The 21,044-nt window shown below is 40.7% G+C and overlaps 1 long non-coding RNA gene across 4 annotated transcripts in view; it reads left to right on the top strand.

Annotated features, from left to right (window-relative positions):
* The first annotated feature begins 2,723 nt into the window (after positions 1–2,723).
* LOC129626116 (uncharacterized) overlaps positions 2,724–21,044 on the top strand; it is a 29,999-nt gene continuing 11,678 nt past the window's right edge. Inside the window, exon 1 of one of the 4 annotated variants that reach the window (XR_008701769.1) lies at positions 2,724–3,733. This is a non-coding gene — a long non-coding RNA (uncharacterized LOC129626116). The remainder of the gene's footprint in view (positions 3,734–21,044) is intronic. The other 3 variants (XR_008701770.1, XR_008701767.1, XR_008701768.1) reach the window with 3 other exon arrangements.

Here is a 21,044-nt window from a genome sequence, read left to right as displayed (position 1 = left end):
TTCCTTAGAAAAGTTAGAAAATTATTAGTATAAGTATAATGGGCTAATTAGAAATCATATTGGTGAAGGGTTTTTCATTTGTTGAGCCAATGTTTACTGCTAAGTCTCCACATCCCCTGCCCTTATACACATTAATGAATATATAGAAGAAATAAGTATTAACCTTTGATATTAATCACGTTAGACCTTAGGCTAAGTAAATTCTTTCCTTAACTAAAACCCACTACACCCTCACCCTATAGGAATGTAACTTTATTTGGGTGGCGTCTGTTTTAAGAATAATCACCCCTGGAGAAATAAGTGTCCTGGTTGACTGACCGCTGTCACAAGGAGAGGGTCGTAAATTGTCAGCAGGCCCCCTGGCCAGAAGATGATGTAACACCCCTAAGACTTCTGTATACATTTGTATGAAGCACCTGACTTTGATAAAAGTCAGGACTGCTGACCCCGCGTGACTTTTGCATAACACCTCAGTGTATAAAAGTAGACCATGGAAAATAAAGAATTGGGATCAGTTCCTCGAAAGACTGGTCTCCCCATGTCTCTCTCTCTCTCTCACTCTGGTTGAGTCTCCATCTGGAGCGCGGAACCCACCATGCTTACTAATTATGCCTGGGCTTCTAAGATCCGACCGGGGAGGCCTCAGTGTCTCCTCTCCTTCGGGAGAACGGAAGGACGCCTGCGGCCTACGTAAGTGGTGCAAGCTTCTTGTCTTGAAGTTTTATTGGTCCCCCACGTAAACCAAGCTACTCAGCCTCTTTTCTCCACTGAATTTTCCTCACTGAGCTATCCTTATTCTATTCCTTAATTAACGTTTAATTAAGCAGTTGTTCCCCGACCCTCGCCTAGCCGTCTCTCCTTCGAATACCCTGGATCAGCCGGGGCTGGTCCCCGGCAATAACTGATTCATTTTGCTGTACAGCAGAAATGAACACATTGTAAATCAACTATATTTCAATAAAAAATTTTAAAAGATACAATTAAACAGATTCTGTTGAAGTAAAAAGAAATTCTAATTTTGGAACTAAAACTGTGTTTAGTAACCTAGAGCAACTGCAGAAGTTTCTATTAACATAAATGATCAAGAAAAATCATCTAAGAGCAGAGGAAAACCCCTCCCAGCTCAATAAAGTTTTAAGTGATAGAGGGAGATAAAATAAAATTGCTTTATGTTTACACCCCATTATTCCTAACCTGTTTAATGTTCTATTATATACATAAAGCCACTGCTTAGCATAATGTCTTACACATGGTAAATTCTCAATAAACGTCCTTGAAAGAATGAAGACATCCTTGAAAACTACCATTTCAAGATAAAAGAAAGAGAAGAGAGAGAGTATAAGAGGACAAAATTCCCATAGGTAATTTCTAGCCCACTTAAATTTAAAATGACATTAAGATTATCATTCCATTTATTTCTGGGAACTTGAAAATTTCTCCTCTGCACCCATGCATGCGTGCTAATTCGCTTCTGTCATGTCCAACTCTTTGCAACCCTAATAACTGTAGCCCGTCAAGCTCCTCTGTCCATGGGGATTCTCCGGGCAAGAATATTGGAATGGGTTGCCATGTCTTCCTCCAGGAGATCTTCCCGACCCAGGGATCGAATGCACATCTCTTACATCTCCTGCACTGGCAGGTGGGTTCTTTACCAGAAGTGCCACCTGAGAAGCACCCATTCCTGTTACTAAACCAGTGAACAAGTGAGGTTAATAAGAACCCAGAGATCCAGGGAAGAAAGGCCTTAGGAAATGCATCTTCTCCTTGAAGAACAGTATGATGATACTGCAGAGTTTCAGAATCTCAAGTTTTCAATAAATTATTCTATCAAAACACAAGCACCCATAAAATAAGGACTCTGTCTATAGAAATTCCCCCAAATGGCCAAACTATTTCTCAAAACATTTATTCAAACAGTAGCCATACCTCCCAGTGGGGATTCCCTCTCTTCGTTTCTTTTTTTCCTTTCGTGTTTATTGAGATATAATTGACATATCCCAGCACTGTACAAGTTTAGGGTGTAAAGCATATTGACTGACTTACAAGTATGAAATGATGACCACAGTAAGTTTAATGACATCCATCATCTCATACAGATACAAAATGAAAGAAATAAAAATATATATATTTTTCCATATGATGAGAATTCAAGATTTACTTTCAACTTTCACATAAAACACACAGCAGTGTTAATTATACTTATCAATGTTGAACGTCCCTCAGTTCAGTTCAGTTCAGTCGTTCAGTCGTGTCCAACTCTTTGCGACCCCATGAATCGCAGCATGCCAGGCCTCCCTGTCTATCACCAACTCCCGGAGTTTACTGAAACTCATGTCCATCTAGTCAGTGATGCCATCCAGCCATCTCATCCTCTGTCGTCCCCTTCTCCTCCTGCCTCCAATCCCTCCCAGCATCAGTCTTTTCCAATGAGTCAACTCTTTGCATCCAAAGTATTGGAGTTTCACCCTCAGTATCAGTCCCCCCAGTTAACACCCAGGAGTGATGTCCTTTAGGATGGACTGGTTGGATCTCCTTGCAGTCCAAGGGACTCTCAAGAGTCTTCTCCAACACCACAGTTCAAAAGCATCAATTCTTCGGCACTCAGCCTTCTTCACAGTCCAACTCTCACATCCATACATGACCACTGGAAAAACCATAGCCTTGACTAGACGGACCTTTGTTGGCAAATGTCCCTAGTACTTATTTATCTTACAATTGAAAGTTGGTACTTTTCAACTGTCTTCATTCAATTCCCCCTCCCCTCAACCCTTCCTGAAAGAGAAAAGATCTCTTTTTCTGAGTTTATTTTGATAACTATATCAGTTCCAGTTATACAACAAAGCTATTTGATACATCTATATATTTCAAAGTGAATTCCAAAATAAGTCTAGTTACAATATATCAGCACACAAAGACATTAAAACATTACATAGTTCCTGATATGCATTCCCACACCATCTCCATTTCTTTTTCTTTTTGGCTTGTGGGATCTTAGTTCGCTCACTAGGGATGGAACCTGTGCTCCCTGAAGTGGAAGTGGGGAGTCAACCGCTCCACTGCCAGACACATCCCTGCTTTTCTTCTTAAGGGTAGTTAGGATTTTGTCTCTAAGAACCAGTAAACAAGGAACACATCAGACAGAGAAAACAATTGTGCAGAGAAATATGGGAGCAAAGAGATACTGGAGACACGTTATCTGCTTTTGTTACGACCCTCCGGAGTCACTTCTACCTCAAGTGTCCTCCTGCCCTGTGACACTCGGGACAATGGAAGGAGACAAGCTCAGTCAAGATGCAGAGGAAAGCCTCGTGGTCTGATCAAGGCATGGAGGGGTTGGAGTTCCCGCTATAGAGACAGGCAGTGGGCCTGCCGGAGAGGCAGTGGGCCGGGCTGCTCTGTGAGGTCTCACCAGCCGAGGGGAGCAGGCGGAGCTCTGGCGGGCTGGCTACGGGGCTCAAGGTTGCAGCTCACAGCGCAGGCGCAGAGCCTCCGCTCACAGCGCAGGCGCAGAGCCTCCGCTCACAGCGCAGGCGCGGAGCCTCCGCTCACAGCCCCGCCGCCATCTTGGACGGAGCGCCGAGCGCCGCGCCGCTGCGCACGGCCCCAGGCGGAGGGGCCGGGGCCGCCATTTTGAGCCAGGAGCTCTGGTCTCAGTGACTGGGTTCAAGGCTTCTGCGTGCAGCAGCCTGTGAGCCAGTGACACCAGAGGAAGCATAAAGGGATGACAAAAAAGGTAAGACTTTGTTACCCAGATTCTATTTTCATTTCCTGGGAATTGTGGATGGGTTTTGTACGTGATGGTTTGGTTCAGCAGGAACATAGGTTCTCTGGAACAGGAAGAGGCATAAATGTCGGGGCGTGAGGTCAAAATAGTGGACCAGTTCCGCCAGCGGTCCCGACATACACCCTGCAAGATGTCACCCTCTGGAAAAGGAGAATTTTCTCCCTGCATTGCCTCACTGGCTTCCTCACTTTTAATCAGATCAGCGGATCTGCAGTCGACAGGTCGGGACAGAACACAAATTGTCCTCAAGGTTTTCAGGCTCTCTTTTCTCAAAATCCTGCAGTTAACAAATGTGACTTTTAAAATAGGTTTGAAAACAAACCAATTTTTCTACTAAAAGGAAAAAAACAAAAGAAAGAAAACAAACCCAAAGTATTAATATATTGGTTGAAATATGTAGGCAAGGGCGTTTCTCCAGAATGGGAGGAGACTCCTTCCAGGCTGGAGAAGATGAATTTAAGCAAAAGAGACAAGGGTGGTCCTGTGGTGTCGCAGAGGTGGGAGGCCTATACCTCACTTCATATAGCCCACTAGAGAGGCAGCAAGTGGGATGGACATTTAAACTGTGCTCTATTTAGAATCAATAACCAGCTAGGACCTACATGTAGCACAGGGAACTCGGCTCAATGTTATGTGGCAGCCTGGATGGGAGGGGAATTTGGAGAATGGATACATGCTTAAGTATGGCTGAGTCCTTCAGCTGTTCACCTGAAACTGTTACACTGCTGTTAATTGGCTGTACCCCAATACAAAATGGGCTTCCCTGGTGGCTCAGTGGTAAAGAACCCACCTGCTAGGCAGGTGATGCAGGTTCAATTCCTGGGTTGGGAATATTCCCTGGAGGAGGAAATGGCAACCCTCTCCAGTATTCTTGGGAAAATCCCATGGACAAAGAAGCCTGGTGGGCTACAGTACATGGCGTTGCAAAGAGTCGGGCACAACTGAGCAACTAACACAACCACTGTAGCTCACAGAATCTCTCAAAAGTTCTGAAGGGCCTCCAAGGTGGCTCAGTGGTAAAAAATAAATAAATAAAGCTGCCAGTTGATGCAGGAGCCGCAGGAGATGCAGCTTCAATCCCTGGGTTGGGAAGATCCCTTGGAAAAGGAAATGGCGACCCATTACATTATTCTTTCCTGCGAAATCCCACAGATAGAGGAGCTTGGTGGGCTACAGTCCATGGGGTCGAAAGAGTCAGACATGATTGAGCTACTGAGCACACATGTACGCAGTCAGAATAAACCTAAAACTGAACTGTGATGCTGGTCCCAAGATGACCCATCCTACGGCCAGCACTGGGCACAGACACTGTAGTTTAAACAGTGCTGGACATCAGACACTGATGTCAGAATAGCTTCTACCTCTACTTAGATATGAGCACTGCTTTTACTACAGTCAGATGGATCCTGTGCAGTCTTTCCTTTCACAAGCTTCTCAACAGAATCTGGAACCTGCAAGGAGGCTGGGGAAGCACTCATCTAGTGCTGTTCCCTCATCAGAAGTGGGAGGTGAGCTCAGCTTCGTAAACATGAGGGTTCCTCAGACTTGAGAAGAGAAGACAGATACTCAGCAACCAGAAACAATAACAAATCTCCAGGACAGAAGGTAATCTGCAGAAAGAACTTAGTTTAACAATTCAGCAGAATGGGAGCTCCAAGTTAACAATTAGGTCGAAATCCAGAGAATACAGTTCCATTGTGCATTTCACTTTGCAAACTAAAATTGATACGCACTCCACCATGGTGATGTGAGATTTTCAAAAACTAAAGTTGACAAGCTACAGGTTTTCTGTTTGTTACAACCAAATTCCCTAGTGCAGCAACAAGCGCCCAGATTCTCTCTCAATTTCCAGCTGGAGGTTTTTTTTTTTTCTGTTTATTGCATTAATTAAGCATCCTAGGCATTAACTTCCTCTGCTGCAAAATGGGAATAATAACACTACCTAAACTCATAGCATGATGGTCAGGATTAATGAGCTATATGATAGTCTCAAAGTGCTGCACTCAATATGCCAGCAAATTTGGAAAACTCAGGAGTGGCCAGAGGACTGGAAAAAGTCAGTTTTCATTCCAATCCCAAAGAAAGATAATGCCAAAGAATGTTCAAACTACCACACAATTACACTCTTCACACACACTAGCAACCTAATGTTCAAAATTCTCCAAGCAAGTCTTCAACAGTACATGCACTGAGAACTTCCAGATGTTCAAGCTGGATTTAGAAAAGGCAGAGGAACCAGAGATCAAATTGCCAACATCCATTGGATCATAGAAAAAGCAAGAGAGTTCCAGAAAAACATCTACTTTATTGACTACACCAAAGCTTTTGACTGTGTGGATCACGACACACTGTGGAAAATTCTTCAAGAGATGGGAATAGTAGACCACCTTCCTGCCTCCTGAGAAATCTGTATGCAGATCAAGAAGAAACAGAACCAGACATGGAACAATGGACTGGTTCCACACTGGGAAAGGAGTACATCAGGGCTGTATATTGTCACCCTGCTTATTTACCTTATATGCAGAGCACATCATGCGAAATGCCGGGCTCAATGAAGCACAAGCTGGAATCAAGATTGCCGGGAGAAATATCAATAACCTGAGATGCGCAGATAACACCACCCTTATGGCAGAAACCTAAGAGGAACTAAAGTGCTTCTTGATGAAAGTAAAAGAGGGAGAGTGAAAAAGCTGGCTTAAAACTCAACATTCAAAAAACTAAAATCATGACATCTGGTCCCATCACTTCATGGCAAATAGGGAAACAATGGAAACAGTGACTTTATTTTCTTGGGCTCAAAATTCACTGCAGATGGTGACTGCGGCCATGAAATTAAAAGACGCCTGCTCCTTGTAAGAAATGCTATGACCAACCTAGACAGCTTGTTAAAAAGCAGAAACGTTACTTTGCCAACAAAGGTCCATCTAGTCAAAGCTATGGTTTTTCCAGTAGTCACATATGGATGTGAGAGTTGGACCATAAAGAAAGCTAAGCACCAAAGAATTGATGCTTTTGAACTGTGTTGGAGAAGACTCTTGAGTGTCCCTTCGACTGCAAGGAAATCCAACCAGTCTATCCTAAAGGAAATCAGTTCTGAATATTCATTGGAAGGACTGATGCTGAAGCTGAAGCTTCAATACTTCGACCATCTGATGTGAAGAACTGACTCATTTGAAAAGACCCTGATTCTGGGCAAGATTGAAGGCAGGAAGAGAAGGGGACAACAGAGGATGAGATGATTGGATGGCATCACCAACTCGATAGACATGAGTTTGAGCAAGTACTGGGAGTTGGTGATGGACAGGGAAGCCTGACGTGCTGCAGTCCATGGGGTCACAAAGAGTCCGACACGATTGAGGGACTGAACTGATAACAGTCTCAGTTACGGGCCCCAGTTCTTCTTCATCTCTGTATGTACACCCTTTGCCAGATCACTTTACAGTGTTTCTCAGTAAAGAAGAAGAATCCTTTATATCTGGGTTGACCTTGGACTTCCTTTGGCTGATAGAATGTGTTGGCAATGATGGCAGTTTGAGTCTAGGTTTCAAGAGTCAGATGTATCCTGGTTGGCCTTCAGCCACCATCATGAGGACCTGCCTGCCTGCCAGAGGATGCAAGACATGGAGCAGAGACACATCTATCACCCAGTGGCCCTAACTGACACTCAGATATGGGACCAATCCAGACAAAGGCCACTTAACTGGCCACCCTCAAGCAGGAATAACAAATGCTTATGTATACGTCACTGAACTTGTATAGCAATACCTTACTGCTACAGAATGGTTAAAAGAAAAAAACAATATTTAGCAAACAAAAGGCAACGAAGCACAGAGTAAGAACTCTATAAATATTAACAAGCATGCCAAGAGGAAGCATCCTGTTAGTGCCAGCAGCTGTGTAATTTGACAGACCAAGGGCTGCTATTCCGTATAAAATCATCGTCAAGATTTTCCAGTCAAGGGCACTGTCCAAGGCATAGATATTCTTAATGTCACAGGTAGAAAATGTTGACCCTTCCCTCTGAAACACAGACCTGAGTGAAGGCTAAAAAATAAAGAACTTGCGGACCCCAGCTGTCTAGATTTGATGTCTACTAGAAGTGTATTTGGCCTTGCTGACTCAACACATAAGTAACATGTGATAAAATAGACCATTGCAGCTCAAAATCCTATTTAAGCCTCAGATCAATGGTTTAACTCTTAGGTCAAGACAGGTAGACACTGCTATGTGATGGAAATGTTGTTTGGGAAAAAATGATTTTTAGTGGTAAAAACCAAGACAACCACATCTCTTTTCACTGCTTTAATGTCAAACCAACTCTTCAAAAGGTAAATTCCAGATCCATGTGAGTAGATTGTGGTGCAAGCAGGTTGTTTTTATTCTTTATGATTTTATGTTTCATCTAGCCCCAGTCCCTTCCCTTACAAACTTGTCTCCCCCAAAAATTCACATAGTAATCACAAAATAGTTTACTTTGCAAATCTACTGAGATTGTCAAAAATCTGTTCCTTGTGCTTGAAAAGTAGGTGGTGTATAATGAAGTCAAAAATTCAGTAAATAGAGCTCAGCAGGCCTGCTTTTTTCTCCTGACTCCAGTGATGATCATAATTTGATTTTATAGTTTTCTATCCTAAGCTACCAGCTAGAGAGCAATCTTTACTGAGTCCTGAACTTTCCCATCATTAAATGTCTGCACCTATTTTCAACATATCAAAGTGTCCAATAACTACATTTTATCTACCTTGAATAAAGTTGAACAGAGACATGGGGGAGCATACACATAATAAACTTTCCTTTATGCTTTAGCAAAGTCCTTGTGGTTTGGAGTTTCAGCTTTGTCTATGACTACTTTTTCAGGAGCATAAAGATTGTATAACACATCTTCCATAGAGACCAGGACATATGTTTACAAGGACAGAAATCTGAGTAATTTCCCACTGGTCCAAAGGCAATATTAAACTCTTCTGTCATTCTGTAGTATATTATTTATGGTTCCTCTTTTGTTGGCTTTTTTTTTCCATTTGTAAGTTCAACTCCATGTCCTGATAGAGGGTGATAAAATGCTCAATATGTTAAAAAATCTTATCACTAAATCAGGAACAAAACTATAAATTTTGGCCTTTGAAATCAAACTGACTGGTGAGGATCATTTTGCTCCTGAAATATTACAGTAGTGATCAATTTGCTGTAAAACTAAGCAGTTTAGCTCAGCAATCTATAGTTGGAAAGCAAGTTGTTCAACAGGAAAGTTTATGCCCAGCCCAAGGGATAAATTAAATTTTATGGGGAAAATATGCATTATTACATGCTTATCTGTTTAACATATTATTCTTTTCCACATCAGTATAATAAATATTTTTAATCGTATATTTTATCTCACATACATATAGTGATGTGGTAATTTTATTCCTCCTGTATCAGCCCAAACATGTTCAATTAATCACAGAATAGAGAAAAGCTTTCAAATCATTTTTTTAGAATTCTGATGTGCTTAGCAAATGTACATTCCCAGCTACATGGAGTTGCCTTACAACAGGAAAATAGTTCAAATTCTATTTCCTCAAAGAGCAAGCATCAACTGATCTATTTTATCCTTTCTCCCAATTTCAACCCCCTTCTCTTTGCATAGCAGCTCTCAGCTGAAAATGCTTTGGCCTTACTTGATTCCATTCATAAGGAGTGATTTCACTTTGAAGATTTTTTGCCTCAGAGTACATGATGGTTGTAAGAAATCAAAGTTAGAGAATATGAATTCAGGGCCTGTGCATATAGAAGTAGTAAATCATGAGAGCTAACATTAGTTCAGCCTCAGTACTTGTCAGGCTGACTTGCCTTATTCCATGTAATTCTTAAAAAATTCTATGGGGTAGGAATGTTGCTATTCCTGCTTTAGAGATCAGAAAACTAGGCTTTGAGAGACTAGCTAAGCAGTGGCTGGAGCAGACGGAAAGAACCACTTAGGAAGCCGTTGCTCTAACCCCAAGAGAGAAAACTGCAGCCTGAAGCAAGATGACAGCATTGGAGGTGAGGACGAATGGGTGAATTCAGGAAATATTTGGAAGATGGAATCAATAGGACATGATGGTTTGGTGGCTGGTGCCATTCCCAGAGAAATGCATTTGTGAATGTTTGCCAGGGAGTTCTATCTATGCGTGTACAAGAATAATTTAATACAGAAAATACCCAGGCGTGTTTCTACATTTTCTCTTCATCCCTTCTATCTTGCATGCAAATGAATATACAAGGAAATGTTACCTCAAACTTCAAAGGGTAAAAAAAAAGTTGATTCTGAAGCTTATTCTAAAAGCATTAACAGATCAGTGCATCATGGTGACTCTCAGGCGGAGGTGGTGAAGCTCCATGGTGTTTCAATGTCTTGTGACAGGTTTTGTCCCAGACTGTCTACTCAAGGATGTTTGTATAGCATATAGCCTTGAAAACTAGAAGTAGTGTCTTCCTCCAGGGCAGAAAACAGATTTGTTCCTTATCTGGAGAATAAAAAGGTAATGCCCTCTCTTTAAGGCAAAGTTTGGGAAGATATGCCAATGGCCCTGTATAATATTGGAAGTTTCTTAAACATGGGGATCCTCAGCTGCAGCATAAACCAGCAGTGTGTGCAAATTCTACTGAGGCCACTCCACAATATCCACATGGGACTTGCAAGCAAGGGGGACAGACACGAGGAAGCTCATGCCTCCAGCTGTGCTGTGAGTAACAAAACCTTTTGTATCTGACCCGCGTCTTATGGCTTCTGCCAGCATCCATGAAACTGTGGCGGGCTAACTTTTTAGCCCGCAAGCAAAGTCAAGTCATAGACCTTCCATAGATCTTGACAACAACATGAGCCATTATTGAGTGATTTTTAAAATTAATTTATTTTTGAAACTTACTAAATTAACCAATATTCCTCCCTCCTCTCCAAAGTACCTAGAATAGCCTATCAATTTACATTGCTCAAATTCCACCTTTTGGATTTCTACTTCCTTTTCTTAGTTTAGTTTTCAGTTGGTAAAATTACATGGCACATCAGTATTATCACAATCCCGAAATATAAATTATCAGAACTATCTATACTTGGAAATATCTTAACAACATTCTAAATAGACTGTTTCATGTAAACAAACGGGTATAAGCACTCCATCCATCAATCAATATTTACTGAGAGTCTTCTGTGTGCCAGACATGGCACATGTAATAGTAAGAAAGACAGACACAGTCTCTGCCCTGGAAGAGCATTGAGTCTAAATAGAAATGCAGATAATTGATCAAGCAATTACAATGAACGGGATTAAGGATCATGTTGGAGAGATGGTAGCTGCCGTCCAGGGTAGCTAACCTGTAAGTTGATATCTGATAACCTGTAAGTTGATATATACACCACTCAAATGCATAGAAATCAGCCAGGAAAAGGTGAAGAGGGTTGTGGAGCAGTGACTCAGCTTTTGGAAACAGCTTATGAAACGTCTGTAGGAGAGCAAGGACAAGGTGCATATACAAAATAAAAGTGGGACGGGAAAAGAGATGAGGGGAAAAAACAGGCGAGGGGGGTTTATAATCATGAATAAGTATTCAGGTCTTACCCTGCAAGCAATGAGAACACAATAAAGGGTCTTAAGCAAGGAAGTGACCTGATCACATGTACTTTTCTTGGGCCAAGCTGAGTAGCTTCTGGGATCTTAGTTCCTCAACCAGGAACTGAACCCAGGCCACAGCAATGAAAGCACTGAGTCCTAACCCCTGGACCACCAGGGAACTCCCCAGATTTACATTTTAGAAAGTAGAAATCACTCTGGCTGCTGAATTGAAAACCCATTGTGGGGGAATGACTAGAACAGGGACCTGGGCACTACTGACATTTTGGTCTAGAGTTTTTTGTTGGGGATGAGGGGCTGTGCTGTGCATTGTAAGATTTTATCACCATCCCTGACCTGTATCCACTGGATATCAGAAGCATCCTCTTGATCATTAAAAAAAAAATCCCCTGGGAAGCAAAATCAGCCCATTTGAAAACCAGTGGAGAGGAGGGAGGCCAGGTTGGGAAGCCATAAGCCAGGAAAGAGATGCAGGCAGCCTGGACTGCAGGAATGTGGAAAGGAGATGGATGTAAGAGAAAAGCAGAAGCGTCCTTGACGTTTCCCGCCCATCTGTTATGTCCCTGAGAAGGGTCTGCTGCAGTGACCTACTGCTCCACTTGTGTAAGGAAGTGAATTTTACTACTTGCTTTTGCAAAACCTACTCTTGTGTGTGCCTGTCTCATCCCTGCTAAGTTGTATACTTTCATACATATGTATGCATACGTTAAGTTTTTGCAAGCATAATTTAGACTTTTCAAAACAGTGACACAGTAACAAAGAAAAATTGAGACATGCATGCATTTTGAATATTGATTCCAGTTTCTCACATACTACCCCTGACATTTTCCATGCTGCTTTGTTTTTATGCATTTGTTTTCTCTGCTTTCCTGTGTCTTGCCCAACTTTAAAGGAATCTGCAGCTAACAGGCAATTAGGCCCACCATTAACTGTAGAATGTAAACACTATTCCAGACCAACCCACCAGAAAAATCTGCTGGTTAACCAAATAGGGCCTTCATAGTCTGAGGGAAAACTTAGATAACAATATTTTCATAAAATTTTCTGTGGTAGAAATGGAAATTATGTTTACACGAAGTGAACTGTGTGCTAGGAGCTTTGCAAGTATTTCCTCAAATGTTAAATCTTCACAAGTGCTGCAAGGGAGCAATTATTTATCTCATTTTATATTTACAAAATCTGAGACTCAGAGAAGTAAAGGAACTTACCTAAGGCCACCCAACTAATAAGCTACAAAGCTAGAATAGAAAGGCAGTAGAGCAGGGCTCAGCAAACTTCTTCTGTAAAGGTTTTTAAGTATTTTTAGCTTTTCAAGCTATTCAGACTCTGTCACAACTACTCAGCTCTGCCTCTTTAGTTGGAAAACATACACAGGCGATATGTAAATGAATGGGCATGGCTGTGTGCCAATAAAACTTTATTTATAGACTGACATTTCAATTTCATATCATTTTCCCATGTCAAAAATATAATTTTTCTTTTTATTATTATTTTTTAATTATTGTAAAAGGTAAAATTAATCATAGTTCATGGCCAGACAGAAAAAGGCAGTAAGCCAAATTTGGCCCACAGGCCAGAATTCACCAAACTGTTGGTGGAGTGTGGGTAAGAAGACAAATTCTAGAGGCCAGCTCCATTGGTGTGAATTCCTGGTCCCGCCCACCACCCTCCCCCTCCCCCCGCCTTCATCTTAAATATGTAAACTCATTGAATTATTTAACCAACATCTCTGTACATCAGCATCTCAAGTTGGTTCCCCCAAAACAGACCCTGAGACAGGTTTTGAGGGCTTATTTGGAAAGTGATCCCAGAAGCACTGGTTGGGATGTAGGAAGCAAAGACATGGAGGAGAGGGAGCCCAATATGGAAACCATCAAGGAGCAGGTCACTCCTGGGGACAGCTGGGCCAATCCTGCCAGGCCCTCCAGGAAGTAAGCCTCAGCACCAGCACCATCCTGTCTAGCAAGGAAGGGGAGGTGAAGGATGTTGACCGTCTGCTCCAGGGGTGGAGGGCTGCCAGGGATAATGACAGGGCAGCACCTCTGCACCCTTGTAGATAGACCATTCCCCGGGGACAAGAGAAGGCCCTGGGGCACAGTCCCAGAATGCCTAGGAGATAGGGGAGTGGGGTGAAGAGTCCCTATCAGTCAGCTTCATCACCTGCAAATAGGCATAATAATAAGGCCTACCTCTTGGGCATATTGAAAGGCTAAATGAATAATAATGTTAAGTGCTTTAGGTCTGAGACTAAAAGAGGTGGGTGAGGCACTTGCCTCAGGCATAGAATTTAAGGGGACACCAAAAAACTCAGTAATCAGCATCAATCATATTTTGGTGCAACCTTTAAAAAAAAAAACCAAAGTTAAAAAAATCCGTGATGAACTGAATATCAAAATTTTGCAAAGAAGTAAGATCACTAACAGCTCTGTGTGAATCTACACTAGATCCTGAGTCAAAACAAACACACACATGCATTCCCACAGGTATGCTTTTATATACTTTTTAGAAGTTGAACTTTTTTCAGAATTAGATTTTGAAAAGGATAGTTTTGCACCCATTCAAAGAGAAAGTGAAATTATCAGTTCTGTTTGGGGTAAAAATAAAATATTTAGACTTAAAATAATGTTATGCATTTTAATACACCTACTTATCAATTTTTCAGTACTTTTTTCAACTTTAACATTCTGAGGGAAAAAATAACAATTAAAAAGATACATATAAGCATGCATATGGGAAAAGCACATTTGCCTCAGGTTTCAATATGATTCTGTCTTTATTTAAATTTTTGATATTTTGTTCATTTGGGATTTTATATTAACTTTGTTTTTTTTTAAAATGTGTAAAATGAGTTAACTTCATACCTGAGTTTTTTTGATGTGCCCTCTCCCCCAAATTTTGTACCCACAGTGAATGTCTCACTTTCCTCACTCTAGAACTGGTCCTGGTTAGTTCACACTGGCATATAAGTACTTAATAAATGTTACAGCTCATCCTCAAACCCAGCTGGTCCAGCACAGCTGCAAGTGTTCTTTTTTTACAACCCCTACACTGCCTCCTTGGTCTACCAGGAATAACCACATATTCACATCTTAACAGGTAACCAGTCACCACAATACATTGTATCTTTTTTTTTTTTTTTATCATGGCATGTGGAAACAAAAATGGCAGCCTTTTATTGAATATTTCTGAGGCATATGTGTTGATAACTACTCACATAACCCGTTATGGAGGGGGGGAAGTTAGCAAAGCCAAGGCAATTATGGCTGGATAATTTGAAGGACCCACTTTTTCTTGACAGCAAATTAATTGACGTTATAATGGGTATGTCACCCTGTCATCCGTCAGCATTTATTGAGTTCTGACAGCGTGCTGGGTTACACGTGAAACAACACACGCACGCCAGAATTCCAACTTGTTCCTTGCCAAGTGTGATCCATCGATAATGTGGTTTGCAAGGTATATTTTTTAAGTAAAAGGGAACTCATGTTTCCTGTGCTCCCTGTGTCGTCTCAGCCTGCCTCTCTCCTCTCTGCCTTTCTCTCACTCTTTCTCTCACTCTTCCCTCCAGGCGCCCCCCTCCCCCTGCACCCTGTATTTATCTTAGCACAATGCTTCTGGTTTGTTTTGAACATGAGTTGTAATCAGCTTCTGAAATGGAATAAAGAGAATTCTGATTTGTGGGAAGAAATAGATTTGTCTGATAGATGCATTTTAATGATTTCTGTTTATTAATGACCTAGGCTTTCCAGAACACATTCAAGAACTGAAGTTGCACTCGGCTCTGCTGATCTGGCCTCACAGCGTATTACTGTAAAAACAGTGAAAAGAATCAGCAGCAGCAGCCCAACCAGCTAACCTGAGCTCCCCAGGCCTGTCAACAGCTCTAGAGGCTGGGGTCTGGAGGAGTAAATACACAATAGCTTTGTTGAAAATGATCCGGGGAGGGGTTGGGGGGGAGGAACGTCTATGGCTCAAAAACAAAAACACAAGTAATTAAAAAAGAAACTTCATTTCCAGTTGCTGAATAAGACATTAAAGAATTGCAGGGAGAAAACCCAGTAGAAAAACAGCTATTTAATTTTTGAGTCATGGTTAGAAATTAAAATGAAAGAACACTCTGGAGTGGATTTATTACTTTGTCCTTAATTCCACATTCCCATTTTTTTTAATTTATTTATTTGTGTGTGTATACTTGCTTTGGGCAACACATTCCAGTATTAGATTGAGGCCTAAGTAGTGAAATTTCATCCTTAACCCCACATTTCCTTTATTCCAGCAGCTCTAGTTACAACCTAATGTTATTTTAACAGTTTTTCTTTAATTTAACGATATTTAATTTGCATTCGCTCAAGTGACATACAATAGATCATGCTATTACCATGATTTATATCAGATGAACTGGCATAAATTCAACATTATAAATTGCGCCTGTAAATGAAACTATTATTTTACAGGAATTACTGAGCAGAAAGGGTAAGGACCCTCCAGTCAACCTTAGTCAAACCCACTCTTTAGAGTTTTATATTTTATGCCCGCAATAAATGCTTTTGTGAAAGCCCATAACCCACAGAAAAGTCATTCGAAGTACATTAATTACGATAATACCATCCAAAAAGCTGCAAGGGCCTATTTTTGTGACATCATTCTCTGATTTCTTGCTGCCTTAAATTATCCCTTTGATGGCTGTGGAGATTAACAGTCATACTTTTGTCATTAAATATAAGGCATTTTAAAGCTTAATCCACCTAAGTTCTAATTGATATTGCTTTCAGTTGGCAGATAGCGACCTGATTTATAATTTAAATATGCGGCATTATATGCATCTCTTCAGTATAATGAAAAAGCAGAGTTCCTCTCATCTTTCTCGGCAATGTTAAACATCAAGGGAAAGGCGCTTTCTTTTTTCCTTTTATATCCTAAGCCTAATTGAAAACTGTTCATTGAATTTCAACATGATAGAAAAGTCTTTTTATCTCTCAATTTGTCCATTAGCGATTATAATTGAAGTATCTGCTACACAGCTGAATAGATATTGTTCTTGTTTAAATTCTGAATTTCTCTAAATCTTTCAGAAGACATCAAAAAATATATATGTATATGTATGCACACACAGACTCGCATATGTATGTGGCTGAGGCGATATCAGCTAACGACTCTGCTTAAATGGAACATTAGACTAGCTCACTCTCCACGTGGATAAAGCCACACAAAGAAAGAAACCATCTAATTTTGCTGGAGAATGTGTTGCATAATAATCTTACCGGCATGACCATAAGGTTTGCTAATTGCCACATCTGTTTAACAGCTGTCAGAGGCTTCCCACATGTTGTCATCAATATTACAACACAGTGCATTACCAGGAATTTTATTGTTTTCAACTGTTATTTATTTGCCATAGACATTACTACAGCTAATGATGTCTATTTATGTTATACCACTAATTGTTTCTGTTTTTTTTAGAAACCTGTATTCAATCTACTGTTTTAGTTGGGATTACACCTTTCTTTCCTGCCCCCCATCCCGTGACCCCTGGCTTACTGTAACCCCCCTGACAACCTCTTCATGTTAATGATGCTAATTCTTCTTCATCCGCAGTCATAAATATCCTAATGGGTTTGTGGAATTGAAAAGAAAAAAAAGTTTGCAAAATGTCCTCATTTCTTACTGGGGCTGCTGAATTCTTTCAGTAAATCACTAAGCTGAGCCCATGTTAGTGAGGATCACCGTACAAATACATCACTGTTTAGGCTGCCTTTGTGGAGGAGGAGTGAGCCGTGCCGGTTTTTTGTAATTACCTTTGTATCTCACCTGGTTCCTCTCTACAGTGTTTCTTTCTTGTAAAGCACAGCAAGCCACAACATCTATTAAGCAGAAAGCAGAGACTGACGAACTGTGGACTGAGTGAAGTGCGCATGACCTGATTTAGAATGAACTGACAGGTGTCACTGATCTCTATTATACATAGAATGTGTGAACTCCATATGATGTATTATTTATCCCTAGTAGATGCCTTTTTGTTTCATTAATAAACCTGTATATCAGAGATATACAGTACTGATGCAGTTTGAGGCAGTACAAAACGACAGGGTATTTGCCTGCCATTGCTCAATTATTTTCCTCATTTTTCCCCTGCGTCTTTGCATGAATTATTAAGACCTTGGCTGTTTATTTAAGAATCTAATTTTAGTGCATGTGTCCAGCTGAATTCTGTTTTCTTCTCTAATGAAAGGAAAATCGTGCGAGAATTTCCAATCTTGGACTCTGGTTTTAGATTTGCAGTGCACAATGCAGGTTGTAAAGGTCACTCTGCTTTTGAACCATATAGCATAGACATTCGATGAGCCCAAAAATCCATTTTGGTTACACATCACATCGTGCCAGCAAATTAAAGCAGAGTTGCTTGGTTAAGTCAAGCACAATTTGCATGTGCTTAGAGAGAACTAGATTAAAAGAGCAAGGATCTGATTTGAGTGAACCCTACAGAAAATCTCTTAAGCTAAAGGAAGGTAGACGATTGGAGATAACTTCTGGAAGCTGCTGTGAGCGACCATTGTTCATCGTTATGTCTAACACTGCCTGTTCTAATCACCACATTTGGATGTCTCTGGTTTTCATGTCTAGTAATGCACATTCATTTATAACCAAATCATCCCACAACCTGCACAGAGATCTTTGAGAAGTCTCATTGGGAGAGTAGATAGAGATGACCTTACACATAAAGTTTGCTTTGCTTTTCTAAATAAGAACTGAAGGATAACATTTTGTTATGGATTAAAAGTGATTGAAGATGATACATAGATGTATAGTTGGGGGATTTTCTTAATTATTTTTTTTTTCATTAAATGACTTCTTCAGAGATAGGTCTGAGACCAAATCTCTTTAGCTTGTTTGTTCAAGATCTAGTGGAAGGAAAATGATAAGAGTTCAGTGTCCACATTGCTTTGAGAGAGGAGTAAGTGCTGCGGTGTCTGATAAGAAGTCTCATGTGGTATAAATCAGGCAGTTTCTGGAAGCACACTGTCCTGCCTCATTCAAATTTAAAATAACTAAGGAAATGCAAAAAATCACTATATGCATCAAAACCACCTTTTTCAGAACCGGACACACTCCTTCACACTAGTGGAAGTTTTAATAAATTTACCCTTTTTTAGGGCAGCTTGGCAATAGCTTTCAAAATGTGTGATTCTGTTCCAGCTGACCCCAGTGTTCTCTTTATAGAAACATAACACTGTTGACATGCTTGCGCAGGGGTACAAAGTTAAATGTACAAAGGCAATCTTGAAAGTTGTTTGTAAGATTAAAGATTTTTAAAGAGAAAACTAGAAATGCTTCAAGGTTGACCAATAGAGGAATATTTGCAAAAATTTATGCTTGATCCATTGTTTGTAACAGCAGAATATTGGAAGAAAACTAAAGGATTATTATTAAATAAATAATCAATTTGTATGAGATACCACACATTAAAAATAATAAAGATCTATAGTACTGATGTGGAAAGACATACTGGATGATAAGTGAAAAAAAAAAAAAACAGTAGCTTACAGAACACCATATGTAATATAGCCAGAAAGTGTCTGTACAGTTGTGGATATAAGGTGTATTGGCTGGTTAAAGATGTACACATCCACTACAATGCGTGGATTCCCACAAGGGAAGGGCTTTGGCCTGTCTCACTCACCAGCATACTGCCTACATCTCCATATCCATGCCTGGCACAAAAGAGAGACTCCAAAATTACTTGTTAAATGAATAAATGAGTGCTCATATGCTAGTACAAGAAGGTGTGTGTGAAGGGATACAAAGGGAAGGATACAATCCAAGTGCATAAAGGATGGGGTGCAGGATTAGAGGAGAAAGACGAGGGAAGTTTATGCTGATCCTCTACACTGTTGGAGTATTTTTTGAATGAGTATCTTTCAAAAGGATTTATCAGAAAATTAAAAGGATTTCAAGATAGAGTAAAACTGCAAAATGGAAAGGCATGTTGTGGCTCCCATTTGCCGTTTTTGTGTGAGTATAGGGTCTGTCACAAAACTCTGTAGGGTCTCTTCCATCGTGCCCCATTTTCCCCTTCCCTCAGTTTCCATTAGAAAACAGTGGGTGACGATGTGACCGGCAGGAGTTAGAAGGAATAAGTTGCTCTTCTAAAGCTCCTGTGATTGTGCTCTTGGGAAGCTGACCTCAGCGCTGTGGATTCTGACCTTGTGAAATACTCAACAGGAAAAAACCTGAACAAAGCCATCAAGGACAGCTCAATCAAGGTGTCTGACTGTCTGCAGCAGCAGTCGAGAGAGCAGGGGAATGGATGGACATGTTAAACATTAATAGAAAGTATATTAAAGGACTTCCGGTTTAAAATGGCGGGTTGAATTCACCCGTTTATCTTCTCGCCTTCTCAAAACCTTGCTACCATGACAGTAAAGGGACTCAGGAGTTATAAACTCCACAAGGACAAAGAAAGAGAGTGGAAGAACAGACAATGACAGGGGAGAAATGTCAGCCTGATTTTGAAAGACGGCAAGTGAATGAACCAAGTGATAACTGACTGGGTTCCAGAACCTTCTCATTAACCTAGGACTCTTTGCAACCCCATGGACTATAGCCTGCCAGGCTCCTCTGTCCATAGGATTTCCCAGGCAAGAATACTGCCATGGGTTGCTATTTGCTTCTTCAGGGGATCGTCCCAACCCAGGGATCGAATCCGCATCTCCTGTGTCAGCTGCCGAGCCATCGGGTAGTCCTGCTTGAAAATACAAATGAACATTCAAGCATCACCGTGTATTTGAGCAAAGCCTCTACGATAAAATTCAGGCATGTAAACAAACGGGAGAAAGGAGGAGCTCTAAGGAACTAGACTGCGTGGCATGCAAGAAAAAATTATCAAGTGTTCTGAAATATCTAAAGTGGGCTGTAGCTTTAGTGCATACAACAAAAAATAACTTTTGGAAATTGAAGGATAGAGTGCAACAGTTAAAAATTCAAATGGTGGTTTAGAAGATGATAGTGAAAATTCTCCCAGAAAGTAGAACAAAGGGGGGTGGGGGGGCGAGAGAGATGATTAAGAGAAAATATTAAGAACATTAAAGATACAATATCCAAACAATAGATGTTTTTAAAAAACAACAGCAATAAAAATTAGGAGTGAAAAAGGAGAAATAACATAAATTATCCAGGAAAATTTCTAAAGATGAAGAAGACCAGCTTCAGGAACCCATCAGTTACCCAGCTCCAAAAGTGAGAAAAGTCCACACCAAGTTACATCATCATAAAATTTCAAATCCTAAAAATTTTGCAGAGAGATTTTAAAAGTATCATCACACATCACAGTAGCCATGATGAAACCTGAAACACAATACATGTCTTCAAAACACTAATATGAAAGTATATCTTTCTGGTAATTTCATAACTAGCCAAATTATTACTCAGGAATAAAAATATTTTCAAACTTGCAGTATCTCAAAAATTGAAATTTCTCCAGAAAAAGGGGAACCTTTTCTTTTTCTCCAGATAAAGGGGGTACATCTGTCTAAGAGTGAAGCCAACCAGAAGGAAAAAGAGAGGGCACGGGGCGGGGAGGTGGAACCTTGCTGCCATCCCATGAGCCCTGGGCCCAGAAGTGAGGAGAGGGTGGGCACGGGCCTGACCACAGCGTCTGCTTCACTCTGACC

Source organism: Bubalus kerabau, chromosome 13, assembly GCF_029407905.1.
Source record: "Bubalus kerabau isolate K-KA32 ecotype Philippines breed swamp buffalo chromosome 13, PCC_UOA_SB_1v2, whole genome shotgun sequence".
Classification (NCBI taxonomy): domain Eukaryota; kingdom Metazoa; phylum Chordata; class Mammalia; order Artiodactyla; family Bovidae; genus Bubalus; species Bubalus kerabau.
This window is presented reverse-complemented; position numbering and strand designations above follow the sequence as displayed.